This window comes from Melospiza georgiana, chromosome 1 (genome assembly GCF_028018845.1).
Source record: "Melospiza georgiana isolate bMelGeo1 chromosome 1, bMelGeo1.pri, whole genome shotgun sequence".
NCBI classification, from domain to species: domain Eukaryota; kingdom Metazoa; phylum Chordata; class Aves; order Passeriformes; family Passerellidae; genus Melospiza; species Melospiza georgiana.
Genome location: NC_080430.1, coordinates 105,010,776 through 105,028,475, shown reverse-complemented (window position 1 = coordinate 105,028,475; position 17,700 = coordinate 105,010,776). Strand labels below are relative to the sequence as shown.

Genomic DNA, 17,700 nt, shown 5'->3' with positions numbered 1-17,700 from the left:
AAAATGACCTTGTTCAAGTACTTTGTATTGACTTGATATTAGCCTTTTGTATACATGATAAAATCAAAGTTGGCTAGGACTGATAGTTCTGTGCTGGAGGCTCTTTCTTTTATACTGCCTATAGGGATTTTCATGAGCAGAGGCATCTGCAATGTCTAATGCAAAAGAAACCACACAGTAGGCACGTAGGAATTACTGTTGACTCTTGTGTGGAGTATTTTCACACTTCCTCTTAATATGAAATTTAAAATTAAAAAATAGAATTGTAATTTCCTGCATGCTCTCCTCTTTTGATCTCTATCACTAAATATAGCCTAATCTCTCATACCATGATTTATGTATGCTGTCTCATTGCATACATATATATAAATATGTAAGTGTATAGGTCTTTGAATGTTAGAATATCAAGTGGTATGCCCAGAAGTGGATGCAGTGTTCCTGGTGTGGCCTCACCAGTGCTGAGCAGAGGGGAATTATCTCTGTCAATATGCTGGCAACATTCCTCTTAATGCAGCCCAGGACACCACTGGCTGCCTTTGTTGCAAGGATATGCTAGTGGCTCATGGTCAGCCTGGTGTCCACCAGAACCTCTAGGTCCTTTTTCTGCAAAGCTTCTTCACAGTCAGCTGTCAGCCTGTACTCGTGCCTGGTTCACTCCTCCCCTGTGGCTGACCTTTGTGTTTTTGTTCAGCCTCATGAAGTACCTGTCAGTTCATTTCTCCAGCCCACTGAGATACCTCTGGTTGGCAGTACCCTCCAGTGATCAGGCACTTCTCCCAGCTTGTTATTAGTGGTGCTGCTGAGGGTGCACTCTGCCCCAATATCTAGATGTTTAATGAAGATGCTAAACAGTTCTGGACCCAGTATTGGCCCCTTGTGTATATCTCTAGTTACCAGCCTCCAAGTAGACTTTGTGCCACCAATCACTGCCATAGGGAACTGGCTGTTCAGCCAATTTTCAGTCCACCTCACTGTTTAGCCAGCTAATAATTCATCAGCTTTCTCTATGGAGATCTCACAGGAAACAATATCAAAAATTTCCTGGACTTCAGCTAGACAATATTCACTGCTCTTCCCTTGTTTACAAAGCATTACTTGTTTCTGTGCGAATTTGTTTTCACAATGAAAATATTGCTCCTAAAATATTATTTTACAGACTAGGGCTGTGAAACTGGAGTCAGACCATATATTGAGTTGATTATTGGGGGCATGTGAACTCTGTAAGTTCATGTACAAATCTCCCTGAGGTTAGTAAGGCTCAAACCTAGACATAAACTCAAAGACCACTTACTGCATTTCTTTCAAAATACAGGACAAATAAAAAGAAGAAAACTGATTACTTTTATAATATCCCATTCCTAAACAGTGCAGAAGAGAAATCAGTCTTCTCAAACACTAGAAGATGCCAAAGTATGAATAAGGCAAAATATCACTTAAGTTATTATGATGCCATCTACTGGCTGTAATTACTTTCTTTATACCATAAATAACTGTTTCCTCATAGAAAGTGTGCTGTTTAAGTATTTCACACAGTTGAAGTGCTTCTTAAATGAAGCTTAAGAGGTAATTGCTAAGGCAGTTTATATTTTATCTCTCAAGCACATTTGTTAATGAGAGGTATGTGATGATACTGGTGATGTCGCTGCAGACCTTGTTCTCATTTGTGGGGAAAGAGCAGCTGGTTCTCTTTAAAACTGATACAGCTGTAAACTTTCACCTTGAGAAGCTGTGCATCTTTGGCTTTAGTTGTGTGTCTAAATATCTCAAGAGGCTGGAGAGATCTTGGATTGTGTGCTTTTTATTCTGAATAGCTACCGAAGGAGCAGTATGTGCTGTTTGAAGATCAGGTTCAAAATGGGCAGTGTGACCCTGGCATAAATAAAAAATATGGGCTCTTCAGGTGTTTTGATCTCTGCCTTTTCAATGAGCCAAAAGGAAACAGTTCACCTCTTAAGAGAATCCACTTCATTACTTGTAGTAACAGCCTTCTCCAGCACACAGGCAACACAGTGTGGGCTGTTAGCCTTTAGTGCTGGGCACTGCCTGCTCTCACCTCTGCCAGAGCAAAGTGGTGGATCAAGTGCCTCTGTGCTAAAGTGGAAAATGTTTGCTTGTTCCCTTTTATGCTGTTCTAAGTAGATTCACTTGGTGCAGGTGTAGAATTGGCTCTGGACTACCCTGGGTTGTGAGAGAATATGCTCTTTAACAAATATTAACAAGTCACATACTTGTATTAAAATATTGGGTGCTTTTTAATGGAAGGGCAGTCCTAATCCTGCCCTCTTCTGGCTGCTTGATAAGTTATCTTCAATGATGTGACCTTACTAAGGTTTCCATTATCCTCCTGGATTACCCAGAAGACAGCCCATGCGCAGTGTGTCTCTGCATTTCAGCAGAACTTGAACCTCATGGCATTTGGGTGACAGCAGCTCCTGGCTCCTGAGCAGCCTGCCTCTGACTGACACATGGGTGTCTCTGGGGCACAGAAAAAGTGTGCTCTTGGTTTATTTAAACTTTCAAGTGTTTTAGTCACCTCAGGCAGCAGTGCCTGATGGTTTGATGTGTTTGGTTATGAAGCTATTTATATCTGCTTCTACCCAGGTGACACTGGCTGTTCTGGCTGTCCTCCCACAATCTCCATGCTGTGAACTGTACCTATCCCCCTGCTAATAAGTCTGTCATTATGAGGAAGAAATCTTGTAAAAAATGCTCTTTTTTTTTTCTTCCCCTGGTGTTTGGAAGCAGGTCTGAACAAACTGGTTGAGAATTCTTTGAGGCAATGTGCTGCAAGGAGCTCCTTGGAGCCTTGTTAGCTCACATACTCATTAGGTTAGGAGAGGTGGAGACTATTCTCTGTTTAATGATTCATCTGTCCTTCATTACATCTCCATATGTGCCCCTAGCATATGTGGTTTGCTATAGGCTAAATGCTTTGTGGGAGCCCTTTTATAAATTGGCAGCCTGTTGCTGTCTGAATTAAAGGCCTGGGAACCATGGAATTGTTGGGTTTCTCATCCATCCCCAGTGACACCTGTACAGGGCAGCTAGTGCTGCTGTGCACAAACTTGTTGAGGGGGAGAAGAGCAAAGAAATCACTCTGTGGAGCTGCTGATTTTTGGTCTTGACAGTCATATGATTTCTAAGCATGTGCTTTGATATGGCAATAGGAGTGACTTTCCTTAGGCTGAAAAGAAGTGTCAGTGTTTAAAAACACATCTCTAGGAGTGTACCCTTTCAGTTGTGTGTCAACTGTTGTAGCATTTGGCAATTGAGATACTGACAGTGCTTGGTAGCTATCTAAGAGCTGCTGAGGTTTTCTTTTTCCTTTCTGCCTTGCTGGAACGTTTTCCCAGTTAGTCATCAAGTTAAATTTCTTTTGAGTATTTCTTCACAGGGATGAAGGTGCATGAACTCTATTTCTAACCTGTCTTTAGCAAACATTTTAATTACTGTTGTGGAGAGTGAGCACCAAGGAGAAGGGTTAATTTTTCAGTCTGCTAAGACAGCTTTAAGATGAAAATGAGTAAGGTGAACTCTAGCTGAAATCAAGCAATCCCTCCTAAAGGCAATTCAGAATAATTATATATGGTAGCTGTGAACTTGCCTGAAGTATCTAAAATTAAGTGGTCGCATTTAAATAACAGTAGGTTAAATTGATCTGATTTTGTATATTTGGCATGTTTTTTATTCTTGAGGAGGGTAGAGTAGATGGAGGATTGGGCAAAAGCCAAGCTTCCCATAACTTTAATTTGTAATGGTTGGCTTTTCTCAGCATCAACTTAAATACTACCACATGAAGTTGATGCTGTTATCCTAATTAGGTGTGAGGTGGGTGGGGTGGTGTTTTCTTTGCTGGGTTTTGTTAAGATAATACTTGACACACCTTCCTAAAGTGCATGAGTATTTGTGCACCTATATTATACACATAATGTCATCTTGCTCTTTGAATAAATAGGGCTTCAGGAAAATTTGTGCAGACCTGTATAAGGAATATGAAGACAGCCACTTTGGCACAGAGCTCTTCAGTCGGATTGATCTCTGTGCCATGCGTAAGAAGAAGCAGGAATCTGGTTATTATTACTGTGAGTGCTCAATCAATGTGGGCTCCAGCAGTAGGGAAGAGAGTAAAGAGCAAGAAATGCAGACAGAAGATGTGGGAGAAGCAAGCAGTGAAGACCTCACAAAAAATGTAGCAAAAGCTGAAATAGGAGAAGCTACTGCAAGCTGTAAGCTTGCCTCAACAGCAGTAGCTGATGATAAACCATCTGAAAATGCTGCTGAGGCCTCAATTGCAACTAAAGAAAAGGAAATCAATGAGGCAAAGGGACAGCCTGAAGCTGCAGATGGGACTTTTCCTACAGCTGGAGATATCTGCTCAAAGTCAGCACTTGGTCTGCTGCCAGTAAGTTCAGATGTGTTGAAAAGCTTGGAAATGGAACAAGAAAAAGCAAAGATAACAGATGGTAGTTTGCAAAAAACTGAAGCAACAGAATATGCTGAACCTGGTCAGACAAGTTTGAGATAAAGTTGTTGCAATCCTTGGTGAACTTGGTGAGGATGGAGAAGACAAACAGGTACAGTGGGGCTGAGGTCAGAGGAGTGGGTATGGTGAGTTCATTTTTTGCAGGAAACAATCTTATTCAGAGTCTGATGAAAAAAAGTAGAGCAAAATCTGAGGGGAACATCACTGAATATTGTAATGGTGACATGCCTGGCTCAAAACCTGTACCATCAGTGTGTGTGAGCATGTGTACTGCAAAGACAAGTGAGCTGTGGTTTATAGAATCAGACCCTTCAGCAGCCACAAACGCTGTTGCCAGACACATTTGGTGCCCAAATGCACACTGCTGCCTTGGCTGAGCTTCCTTCTGCCCTGCTTCACCCCCTGCCCCGGGCCTGCACCCTCAGCTTTCCTCCTTTGCCTGCCTGCCTTCTCTGATTGCTGCCTAAAGACCCCTCTCTTGCTTAACCCCTAGAGCCGCTCTCATTTGTGACTCAAGCCACGATTGCACAGGGTCATTCAGTGCGTGTCTGTAACAGGTAGATGGTGTCAGCTGTTAACACACCGCTGTGAAGTACACGCTTCCCTCTGACCTAGTAGATACTTAACGAGAAAATTATTTTGCCCAACTTATGGAAATTGCCTTTTTGGAAGAAAACGAGGTACAGCACTAAATACATTCTTTTGTTTTCATCTTCCTCTCCTTTTCTTTACCTAACGAATTGTCTTTACAAAATGCCCTGAGGGAGGACACAAGGGCGCTTTTCTAAAGCGGAGTTTTGGCCGGGGCTGACGTTTCCTGGCCTTGCCCTTCGCTGGCCGAGGCCGAGCGGAGCTGTGCCCGCTGCCCTGCCGGCTCGGGGCGGCGCTCCCGGCGGAGCCCGGCGGCAGCAGCGCCAGCAGAGGGCACCGCTGGAGAGCCAGATGCGCCGGGAAGGGACCGCGCATCCAGGGGCAGCGGGACGGGAGCCGGCGGGCACCTGGGGAACGTCTGTCTTTATGTGCTCCAATTGAAAAGAGATGCTTAATACTTTGTATTTTAACATCTCTCTCTCTTTTTGTTTTTTTTTTTTTTTTTTTTTTCCGGGTGGGGAAAAATAAGTGTGCAGTTCAAACTTAAAAAAAAAAAGTGTGTGATCAAGGATCAAGAAGTAGCTCCTCCTCCCCACCCCCCCCCTCCCCCCCAAAACAAACTGTTGAAGCATCAAGCCTATTTTGCTTCCCTGCAAGGTGGGAATACACGTTTAGGCAGAATGGTCAGGATGCACTCTGTTAAATTAACATCAGGCTGGTTTAAAACTTGTTACCAAACTTTTGAAAAAAAAAAAATAAAAACAAACAAACCAAAACCACAAAACAAAGACCTGTATTTGTACAATTTTCACAGGGAGTGGAGGGAAACAGCCCTCCCCAGCCAGCCACTGTGCAGGAGGAAAGGGAAGGCTCTGCATTTAATGAACCTGCTTTGTACTCACTCCGGGGTCTGTCAGATCCCTTGTGTTGCAGTGCTTGGCAGAGCATTTATTTTTATGTCCCTCCACTGAAGGTCGTGGACTTTGAAAAGGCTGTCCCCAAATGGTCTTCTAAATGCAAATTCCAGAGTAGCTATTCCCAGCTTCTCTGGGGTCTTCAAAAGGCAGCTAAATTGTTAGAGGAAGCCTACAAGGTTATTTTGGGAGAGTACTTAAGAGTTGACACATCAGGGAGCATCTCTATATCAAGGCCTTCTGGATTATTTTTTTTTTTCAGGAACTCTTGCTTCAAATGTACACTAAGGACACAATGTTCCTTAGTTTTGGGTTGTTTTTTTTTTTTTTTTTCCTCAATTCAGAAAAGGATTAGCAGCATCATTCATTGTAAGATCTGAAGTGGGTTCAATGGCCTAGGACCAAACACACTTTACAACATGCTGTATTTCTTCTTATTGAAAATGTTAATTATCTTTTTATAGACAGATGGCACTGGAGTGTAGCAAATGCATGGTGAACCTGCTCTCGTAAACATTTGGGGGTTTAGTGTGTACAGGTTCCAATTAAGTTAATTCTGTTTTAGGGTTAGTATAATGATAGTACGGTAATTAATTTCACTTATCTTGGGAGCAGAGTAACTTGTTTTGGGACATTAAGTTAAAAAATATACTTAAGTTGTATCATTGTGATTAATCTTGACAATTCAGAATAGTGCTTGAAACCATATATCTACCAAATTCATCTATTTAGTCTCTAATGACAACCAAGCCAAAATAAGCTTCTGTAATTCTGTTCAAATAATAACATATTTTCAGCTTTATGGTGGAGAATATAAAAGAAGTAATAAATAAGTCTTAAATTTTGTTGCTGTTCTGCTTTAGCCAAGAGTTTTTGTTGCCTGTTATTTTTTTATTCAAATTAATTGAAATAGATTTGATTATTAGACACTTATGATGTAAAACAAGAGGGAGAGAGTTTCTGAAAAGAAAATCTTTATAGGGCTGAAGAAGATTAATTGTCCTTCTTTACGACTACTGTAGGAAAATTACACTCTGCAATTCAGATCCAGAAGGCAGTTTGATTCACTCTTTATGATTCCTGTATTTGCTGTTCTTTCCTATGATTTTCTCTTTTTAGTCTCTAACTTGCCTGGGTTTTTTTTTCCATTTGAGTAATTTTCTTTACAAGCACGAGTTGTTAATGTAGAAATGCAATCTACTACTTTATTGTAATTGAATTTAGTTGAATGTAACTTGAATTATTGAAATAATGGCACAACATTGGCATTGGAGAGAGCTTGCAATAAATACTATCCACTGTGACTTTTTGTGTAAGTATTTAATGATGAATTTCACTGCAATGATAAGTACTTTCCAAGCAAGTTGGGAGGAGGCTGGTTATACCTGGATGTTAGTTAAACTAGCTATTCTAATAAATAGGATGCCAAAGCCAATGGAAATAATGTTCTGTAAATACCTCATCATGAATACCATGGTCACTAAACATCAGATGGGCCAGTTCTTTCCTGGATGTTCCATATTTTGGAGGTCAGATGCAACTAAACAAGAACTGTGTTAAAACAAATGAAAATTATATTGGTTACTTCAGCTGGCTTTCCCCTTCCATACTCTTGTACTTTCTACATATGCAGAAGAAAGCAGAGACACCTCCTTGTTTCCCTACATTCCATGTCAGGAAGGTGCCAGCCTCTTCAGCTGGCACTGCAGAGCCAGTGGAAAGGTGACAGCTTCAGGCAGGATCCCTACACCCATCCTGACTGATCCTTTAACTAGCAGCAGGAACTTGCTGGGGGGTGAGTGGTAAACTGACCTTCTTGAGGCATTTTATTTCCATTTGATTTTTTTTCTGCTGTTGTTAGCCACAGTTTCTATGGTGTAGTGTACTACCAAGGCAGAAGGAATAATCCCTTGCATGCGGGTAGAAGGAATAATCCCTCGTTTTAAAACATTTAGCAACACTTGCTGTTGTTCCTCAAAAATGCTTATGTAAAAAACAAACACAAACAACAACAACAAAAAGGCAAAAAACTTGAAGTTTTGTGCACATTCCCACACTCCTTGCAATGTCAGCATGACCCCCGGCTGAAAAGCTGCAGGCTTAACCAGGAGAGAAGCTTTTTTATGGCACTCTGGAGATCAGAGAAAACTCTGGATATCTATCTGTTAGGAAATTTTCCCTTCTTTTCTCATTATCATATTGTCTTGGAATTCGAAGTAGTTGTTGGAATGAAAGATAAGTTTAATAAGTATTCCTGTTGAAAAAGCCATGTCCTGAGGAATATTTAAATGTTGGTAAATACTTTCTTTGTGGAAGTGGCTATTCAGAGTTAGAACCAGAAGAACACATCTGGAGCCCCATAAATCCTAAGCAAGTTAGCATAGTTGTATTCTACAGTTTTATTCTCAAAACCATTCCCAGATGGGCTTAAATCCAAGCTCTGTGTAAGTTTAACACCTCTGAAGCTGGCTTCCAACCATGGGTTTTGGCCAGTGACCTCTGCAGCCAAATCCTGAAGCAAATCTTATAAAAAGAGTCCAAAAGAGACTGTTAAATGAGAGCCTACTTTTCTTGCTTATCAAAGAAAAATTAATTTCTAAAAAATAAAATTTTTTTAAAGGATTGAATGCCCACCCAGGGCTTTTTTTTTCCCACTGTGACATTTGATTTTATAATAAGAAAAGTCCTTTTTAAGATCAGCTGAAAAATGAACAAATTCTTTAAATAAAATTTCTAAAAGTTTTTTTTATCTATGTTGCAAGATGTGGGGTGTCAGTGCTTATATCAGAGGTGGAAAAACAGATCCTGTTTTTAAACTGGACATAGCACTTAGATAATTCCATCTTTGAAATGAAAAAAAACCTTGTAAACTGCTGCCTGGCTGTATGCTACCCTTTGAACCTTCAGTTTCTTAATGTAAAAAAGAGAAATGAACATCTGTATGAGATAGTAGTTTATATCCCTCTTTGCCAGAAATCCAGCATTTATTATCTGCTGATGGGTGCCTAGTTCAGCTTTCATGCTGTTGAGTAAGAAAAAAATATACTGAATAAGCATTAAATAGTGGCAAGTAAATATGTTGGAGAGAGCTGAGCTTCTAATGCACTTGTAAAGTTTATGGGATGTTTCACTTGTCTTTTCCTTAGACAAAGAATCTGCTCGACTGCTTGTCAATGGTGAACTGGAATCAAAGACCTGTTAAAGGTTTTTCTTTTGATAAATCCCCTTTAGGTGGAGGGCTGAGCTTCGGATGCTCTGTGGTTCATAGGTGTTCTTCAGAATTAAGCTGACTTGAGGTTAAATCCTGCTCAGACTGAAGTGGAGGCAGTTCCATCAGTGACACTGGGCTCTTATCGAATTCTGCTGAGACCAAATCAAATCCCCAATTTTCTGCATGATAAAGGCTGTTATTGAGAGCTGCTGGGAGTTCTGAATATTTTTGCTAAAATAAATTTGATAGAGAAATGCAGAGATTCTTCTGCCTGATCTTTTTAAGGCTTTGCTTCCAAATACAGTATCCTAATGTGAGCGTGTTTCTTCACAGAATAATAATTCTCTTATCTGTATAAAATCTATGGGCCTGATTCTTGATTCGTATCCCAGTGGAGCACTATCTCCTTGTGTTAGGTGACCTGATGGAAATCCAACCTGGACAGATACCTTGGCCAGACAAGGAGGAGGCTGAGAGGGCTATGGGAGACTTGGCAGCTCTGCTGACAAAAAGAGTTTCTTCTCTTACCTTTAACTTTGTGGAAAAGACCTTTTTGGTCTTGGTTTACTTTACTTAAACCCACTAATTAGTCTCTGAGGCTGATACTGAAATTATTCTATCTACTAATTTCACACATAAAGCACCCAGAAATGATTATTTCCAGAAATAATCAAATTATATTGAAACATGTAAAACATAATTAAAATAAAATTATATTGAAGCAATATAATTTCAGCCTGGATAATTGAAAACATTTAGGTACTGTTATGAAACCCTTAACAAAATGTGTTATAAATAAATACACTATAATGGTAATATATTATCAGTCAAAACCCAAATGAATCTTGAGTTTTAAGATATGTTCCAGGGCATTTTAACTGCTGCTGGCACCAGAAAAACTTTAAATGTGTAAGAAGTGATATAAATATAATATTTCAGGAGCTTAATCTTTGAGGAAAAAAAAAAAAAAAACAAAAAAAAAACCTGAAAAGAGATGGACACCCTTGTGGCAGTATTTGTTTTACTTTTTTATTTCCTTCTCCATGTTTTGCTCTCCACTGAGGACAAGAGCCAGGTATTTATTCCTCAGCATATCTGCACATCTTATCTCTTAACTTGTCCTATGCACCAGCCCCACTCCTGTGCTGTCACCCATTTTAGTAGTGGCAGGACTTGCAGTGACACTGTTCTGTTTTTTTAAAGCAGAAAAGGAGAACCTTTGCTTAACTGATCACTATTTATGTGATAGAAAGCAAGCAGTAATGCATGCGAAGGCAGTCCATAAAATCAGGTTTCCCTCAACCTTTAATAGCCAGGAGAAGTACTTATACATTCAAATCTGCCTCTCAAAGACTTAAAGTACACTTCTCTTCTGATTGTCAGGAGCATGGCTTTGTAGAATTCACTAAACTGATTCACTGCCCCATCACTAGACCACCTCTTAACACTGCCTTTCCTATTGCTGTTTATTTTTTCTGCTACTCTTAGTTTATTCTTCCTCCTATCCATTCATCCAGTTAGGCATGAGGCCATACACTTCTAAGTCTTCCATGATGCTTCTGCACTTGACTGCATTTCCCAGCTGGAATGTTTTGTTCGGTTTATTGGTGCGGAGCAGGATGCCCAGTGCCACCCCTTTGAGCTGCTAAGGGCTCTGGGCTGGCTCTCTTTGGCAGCTGTTAGTCTGCTGCTTGTAAGCCCCTTTTGTTCTGGTTTGCAAGAGCCCCTATGGCAGTGGGGGCACTGAGCCATCCTGAAGTCTCTGAGCTGCTGTAATCCTCCGTGGAATAACCAAGGAAGTGTACTGTAAATAGAAAGTGGGGCCAGCACAAAATGGAATTGCAGTAAATGTAGCAGCAAGTGTACACCAGGGTCTCACAGAGCAGCACTTACACTTTCCTTTGCAGATGCTGGTTGTTTAAGAGCAGACAGAAGGGGCACAAGTTCTCCCTGTAGTCTCCAATTTACTCAGATGACTCAGAGAAGCAGCAGCAAATTGCAGGGTTTAGTGTCAGGGGCTGTCCTGTGTCAGGCTGGCTCCAGCCTTGGACATGTGAGCATATCAGCCATCGCTTGTCCATGCCCCATCCCTGGAAGTGTCCAATGCCAAGGTGGATGGGACCCCCAGCAACCTGGTCAAGTGGAAGGTGTCCCTGCCCATGGCAAAATGGTTGAAACTGGATGTTCTTGAAAGTCCCTTCCTTAAATCATTTAACCCTTTAACTCAAACTATTATATTCTTATGAAATGCTCCTGTTCTTCCTGGGCTCCTCTGCAGGGTGAGCTGCCATGCTGAGGCTGCTGCTGTCACCTCTGTCCTGTGGATCAGAGGGTCTCTGTGCTGCAGCCTGCAGTTGTAGGAAATGCTCCACCAGTCCCTGGAGGGGACTGGTGGAGCATTTCCTGCATCCACTAGGGACACACCACTCACAGTGGTGTGGGGCCTGGAAACAGCAAGTTGGCACTAAGCATGTCCTTCCTTGGGAATAACTCCTGCCTTGAGTTGGGCCCTTTCCCATGTGTTTGACTTGAGATGCAGTACTGATGGGAAGAGTTCCTCTCTCCTTTTGAACAGCTTCCATGGGCTGCAGGTGAGCTTCTTGGCATTGCCTTCAGTTACTACTTGGGCTTTCTTCTTCTATTTTTTTTCTTTTTACATTATTTTTTGGCAACTTGTATCAGGTTCAATCTAACCTCCTATTTCAAGCAGCTCTGATTACCAGGTCTGTGGTTTTAAATCCTCCTGCACTGAAATCAGCTATTATTTACTCATTGCCATCCCCATCTATGACACCTGTTTTAGTCTGAGTGCATATGTTGCCCCATGTGTTGCACCAGAACTTCAGATTTTAGCATTTGGCTGCTCTTTGGGCTATGCAGAAGTAATGTCTTTTCAATCAGCACAACCATGCTGATTTATTTACGTCATGTTGATGCAGATTCAAGGATGTGTAACAATTACTTACACTCCCTACCATAACAGAATTATTCAATTAAACAAAAGCTGATTAAGTTGTAGCCCTTGACAGATGAGAAACAGAACAATTCTCAGGACTCTTCATAGAAGGAGACTTGCTAATGCTTCTATATTTTAAGACCATAAAACCAGTGTATTATTTACTATTTCAAAGTCATTAAAACGACACACTCCCATGGCTGATAAAACACAGATATTTCAAGAGAAGGCTCCAAACTGGATATTGCTTCCATTTACTATGAGTTATACAAATAGTCTATCATCTCATGTGGTTGGAAGGAAAACAAAAGAGATTAAGCAATCCAGCATCATAGTATGGATTATTTATCAGCATATGTTTTAAATGAATATATTACTCACTTTGAATCTCCTACTAACAAAAATCTTCTCAATCCCCCACATTGCCACATGTATTCTGTTTTTATGTAAAAAAAAAGAAATGCCTTGTGAACATCTAAAGATATTTAGGGAACAATCTTTATTTTCTCTGCACTCTATAAGTATTCCAACTGCTCATGGGAAACCACAACTCATTTTAAAATAATTTGAATAACTTATGCTATAATTTCCTAATGTTTTGACATCTTGAATTTACAGAAGTATCTTGGAATGTATGAACTGATGGTGTGAGAATTTCATTTCTAACAAGAAACTGAATTTTAGGATGGCAATTCTAAATAAAGGATTTGTTGTCAATCTAAAGCTGATTCTTGTCTCCCACCATTTCTTCAGGCTGGGATTAAACAAAACACTTGTGTTCACTTTATCAATTTTGCTGAAAAACATATGTCTGTTATTTTTATAGTGGCAGAATTACCTGAGTATATTTGCCTAAATTGCAAGTGAGATTTATCTAGAGGTCTAAACTAAGCCAAGACATTCTGCAGAACATTTTGTGAGGTACTTAGTTGCTGGCAGGTGTTGAACCATGACAGATATATACCTAATCTCTTTGCCAGAAAACATTGCTGTTGAGATATCTGTTGCCTATGTGAGAATTCAACCTTTTGGTGACTCATTAGGCAGCCTAAAATGTTTATTTTAGTAGAGGACTGCATTTCAATTTGCCAGTGAAATGCAGAGAGCTCTTATGGAGGGTGTCATGAGTGAAACCACAGGCAGCCATAGGTGGAAGCAGCCAAGAGCTACTCACCAGTCCTGGTAGAACTGCAGCATTTTGTGGTTCCTGTTTTTGCCCACATTTGACAGCCCAAAACTACAACGACAAGTACAACAGAAACTCAGTGACTTGTTTCTTTGCTTTCCATCTTTGATAGTGCCTTCTTGGCATCAGAAATGATGCAACCTGCACTTTTGTTGACTTTTTTTGCTCTTTAGGTAACTCCTGGGTCTTGTTAGGTGCCATGCTGGCGGCTGACATACAAACAGGTGATGCCTAAAAGCTGCTGACCTTCCATACTCGTCATGTAACCCTTTTCTCTCTTCCCAGATTGTCAGTGACACACATGTACCAGCCAAATGGCTGCTGAGACACAACACTGCTGCAGCATTAGGAGCTCACTGATCCCAGAACCATGCTACAGCTTCTGTTCAGGTTTTCCTGTCTGTGTGCCAGAGGGGAGCCAGTATATCCCAGCAGAGAACATTGCTGGGAAGACATCCCCACCTTTCCTTTCCATGCTGGACCCAAGCAGTACTGTAAAGAGTGCAAGTGCTTCATTAAGGTACCTGCAGCAACTCTGGTTTAATGGTCTAAAAGAAACAACTTCCTTCCACAGCTTGCTCGTGGTAAGAGATGATGAGAGATGCAGCCTCAGCACTCGTCCTTGTTTCAGCTGCTGCTCCAGACGCTGTGCACATTGCAAAGACAGACACAAGGACAGGAACTGTTCTGCTTGCATTTTCAAGCCTCGAGGTAGCCTGTAGTGTGAATTACGTTAGCAGTGCCAGCAGACGGTTTTAAGTTTCCAAAACCCAAGGAGCTGCTACTATCATCATCTTATGCTGTGTTACCACAATAAGGTAATAAGCAGTGCCAGACTTTGCTTGTTCTCATTTTAAGTTTCTCATTTCAAATAGAATGTTATCAGCTGTCTAGTGGTACTTGTCTCCTTAAATATACTGCAGGGAGGTCTTGCTGAGTTATTTTGTGTAATATTGGGTGCGATGAGTCTAAAAGACAGTGAACTAAATTAGCACTTCAGTGCCTTACATGCAGAAAGAGGCTCTGTTGAGTTGAAGGATGGATCTCCTGTTGGAGGACAAATGTTCATGGCTCAGTTCCACAGCAGGCTACTTGCATGGTTTGGAAACATCACTCAGAGGCAGATACTTGCATGCTGTCCTCACTTAATACTGGTGCCTATACTCTTCTCCATTTAAAGAAAATAAAAATCTGGTCTTTGCACACTTTGTCTGTGGCTGTAACTCTGTCTTGTTTTCACAGAGGAAGATAGTTGTGCTCTGTACCCAAGATATGAGAGAGAAAAGTACATTAAGAGGTCATCTGATACTAATTTAATGGGGAGTCTGAAAGCATTTTAAATAGTAGTTTCTATTAGGCTCTGAGAACAAATTGCATTTCTTTAAAATGAGTTTTGACTGTAAAGTCATGTGAATTAAAAACCTGCTGTACTCCTTAGAGAAACCTTAAGTATACTTCAGGAACGAGGGAGGAAGGCTAGTCTATGGTGTTGCAAAAGTATCATATTATCCCATTAGGAATTTATCCTTATGGAGCTGACTCTGGTGGCTTTTATGTGCCTTGCAGGCAGTTTTGTGTGAGACCTTGCCACAGGTTTCTGTGCTGCTCCGAGGAGTGAAGGCAGCTGCACTGCACCCTGTACAAAACCACCTTCCCGCAAAGTCTTTAAGAGCTTCACGTCTTGCCAGAACTGACAGTCATGTTCTGCATTCCTGCTCCTTAGGAGGCTGATTTAGCTTTTGGCAACAAAATGGGAGCTGTATGGTACCGCCAGCCTGCTCTCAAGCAGGTCAGGCAGGATCATGCCAAATCTTATGAGTGATGAACAAAATGCAGTCTGAGGCTGTGTGCTGGTATTAAATCATCTGACGTGATGGTAAAACTTGATTGCTGAACATTCCCTTTTTACTTGCTATTCTTTACGTCAGCTATGAAGTTTAGCATGGAACAGGCTGCTTATTTAAAACCAAACTATCTCTACCCATTTTTGCCTTCCAGGCTGAGAGTATCAGCTATGTGTCCTTGGTAGAACCAAACTTGCCACATAGTCAGGTAACTCTGCTACCATGAAAATAATAGAACTGTCTTTCAGCAAAATTGATAAATAAAGTGAACACAAGTGTTTTTTGTAATCCTAGCCTGGAGAATTAGTGGAACACATGAAGGGAAAAAAAATTAATACTCAGAAATCACAGATTAAAACTTCTTTGTGCAGAGAAAGGTGAAGGAAACCTCATAGACTAAGCTATTAACAGTGATTTTTGACATCTGTTTAGTTTGTATCTCTTTACATACTCTCCCCAAATAAGTTTTCTGTCTCATTGCAATGTAATTTAAAAAGAATAACAATGTATAGGAACTCCTTTAAAAGTAGTATTTTGGCTTCACTACCTCTCTCTAACTAAAATGTAGATAAAAGACTAACTAGTTGAAACACACATGCCATGTTCCTCTATTTCCTGAATTGTCCTGAAATCCAGTCAGATCCTTTCTAGCAGCCTAGGTCCCACTCCAAACTTCACTGCCATTTTACCTGATTGTGTGTGCTTTTGTCAGATCTTTAGGGTTTCCCTCTGTCTCCATGTTTAGAGTGAAAGCTCAGTGGTAGAAAATAATTTCTACAGTGTTCACTTAGACTTTTCTGTTTTGGAGCTTCTAGAAATGATAAACAGAAATTCTGGCTTCTAAAATGAAACAAGAACAGTATACTCTTCCATGAAAGAATTTTTTCCTGTGGCTGTGATAGTTTATTTATCCTCTCAGATTGTGCCTGCCCATGCTGTGCATCTTGTTCATTGTTTGCAAGCCCAGACTTAAAACCAGTAAGTGAGTGGCCTGGCAAGTGATAGAGAAAACCTCTATGTTTTGTTCCCTAGAGTTGAAAAATGCCCTTCCAAATCTATACTTTTATTCACTACTAAGATTTGACTAGTCAGCCAGCAGTGAGCATTGTATTTTATGTGGGTTTTGTTTAGAAAGAAAAACTGTGAAGCATTACCAAAGGCTGTTCTTCCAACTGAAATCCAGTAAGATTTATCATTCTGTCACCTCCTTTACTTGTAACAAAAACTGTGGTTTAATTGAAGTCATATTGCTACTTCTGTGCAAACTGTTTTGGCTGTTATGAAAATTGCAACAATCCATAAGATCTGTATTTCAGACTGCAGACCCAAAATTATGTCAACAGTTACCTAATTCAATGTTTCTAAGTGCACTATTGCTCACTGTTGGACAGCATCAGACCTTGAAAAGGCTCTAAAAAATGCACTAAAAAATACAGGTTAATAAATCTGGGCTATAGTCTTTTGCTGTAGGTCAGCTGATATGTCAACAGTTAGGGACTTCAGTAAATCAGTCCAGCCAAGCAAGCCAGGTTAATGCAAGGATTCTAAATACTTTGCTAGCCACTGAAAACTGAGCCAGAACTGGGTTACAGTTTGATCACGTCAGCAGCTTCTCCAGAGTCCTGAGGATTTTGTAACAAACAGCAGCCCGACTGAAGTACAATTAGGGCATTTGTCTGTCCTCAGACTGTCCAAACAGCATCTACACTCATAATGAGCATACACAGCCTCCCTCCTAGATAAGGGAGTATTCTGAAGGTTCAGGCAGAAATTAACTTTCCTGTGGAAATTTTATATAAATATCATAGCACTTCTATGCTGAAAAATGCAAATCAAACCAAAGCACACCTTTCTAAACCGAAATCTGAATTTTCTATAGCAAAACTGTGTGGCTAAGTATGCCATCTGAACATATCTTCAGGAACATTACTTCTCAAATACAGGGATTAATCATTATTTCTTAATAAACATTAACATTTTTTTCTAAATTAGCTGATTTGAATTAATGAAATACTTCTTAATAAACACGTGTGACAGCCTATCTCTTCCTGAAACATGCAGGAAGCTGTATACTGGCAAGTAGAGGCAGTTCCTGGTGCCTGTCAAGGGCTGTGGAGGAAGCACTAGGTGGCAGGACACCAGAGAGGAAGGCTAGAAGGAAGAGACTGGGTTGGAGGAAAATGCACAAGCATCCTGTGACAGGATGTGCAAATGATGGCCAAGAGGCAGCTGGCAGTGCTGAGAAGCAGTCAGGGCCAGCTCAGAGATACTCCAGAGCCAGTCAAAGCACAAACCCCATCACCCCCATCACCAGTGGGTCACACCAGGAAAGGCTCAGCTCTTTACCAGCTGCTTGTGCTAACATCAGTCACAGGGGGTGCACAGGGATTGAATCTCTCAGTCCTTGTCCAACATCAGGGTGTTGGAATAGCTTGCCCCGCTTGAATTTTAAACAAAGCTTTCTGACTCCAATTCCATCCCTGCACAAATTGCTCAACAAATAGTTTTAAGTAAT

General features: G+C 40.7%; 1 protein-coding gene across 3 annotated transcripts in view; it reads left to right on the top strand.

The window, feature by feature from the left end:
* Nucleotides 1-17,700, top strand: part of LOC131089999 (zinc finger protein 853-like) — a 78,247-nt gene that overhangs the window by 28,489 nt on the left and 32,058 nt on the right. The window lies entirely within an intron of this gene.